The following is an 826-nucleotide window of genomic DNA, read 5'->3' on the forward strand; positions in this document are numbered from 1 at the left end:
CATCATGTCAACGTTCTTATTGCATTACTCCGTTTCTCCATGAACTTAACACACTAGATGCATGCTGGATAGCGGTCGATGTGTGGAGCAATAGTAGTAGATGCAGGCAGGAGTCGGTCTACTAATCTTGGATGCAATGCCTATATAATGATCACTGCCTGGATATCGTCATGATTATTTGAAGTTCTATCAATTGCCCAACAGTAATTTGTTTACTCACCGTATGCTATTTTTCTCGAGAGAAGCCACTAGTGAAATATACGGCCCCGGGTCTATTGTTTATCATATTTGCTTTCCGATCTATTATTTGCCTCTTTTATTTTCAGATCTATTATTCCAAAAACCCAAAAATACCTTGCTGCAATTTTATTTATTTATTTTATATCGCGTTCCCGCGAGATATATTTATCCAATCTACTAAAAATTTATCTATCTTTTACCCGTGAGGGGTTGGCAACCCCTCTTACGCGTCGGGTTGCAAGTATTTGTTCTTTGTGTGTAGGTACCTGATGACCCACAAGTATAGGGGATCTATCATAGTCCTTTAGATAAGTAAGAGCGTCAAACCCAACGAAGAGCAGAAGGAAATGACAAGCGGTTTTCAGGAAGGTATTCTCTGCAAGCACTGAAATTATCGGTAACAGATAGTTGTGTGATAAGATAATTCGTAACGGGTAGCAAGTAACAAAAGTAACTAAGGTGCAGCAATGTGGACCAATCCTTTTTGTAGCAAAGGACATGCCTGGATGAACTCTTATATAATCCAAAACGCTCCCGAGGACACATGGGAATTGTTGTCAAGTTAGTTTTCATCATGCTCATATGA

Source organism: Triticum aestivum, chromosome 4D (genome assembly GCF_018294505.1).
Source record: "Triticum aestivum cultivar Chinese Spring chromosome 4D, IWGSC CS RefSeq v2.1, whole genome shotgun sequence".
Classification (NCBI taxonomy): Eukaryota; Viridiplantae; Streptophyta; class Magnoliopsida; order Poales; family Poaceae; genus Triticum; species Triticum aestivum.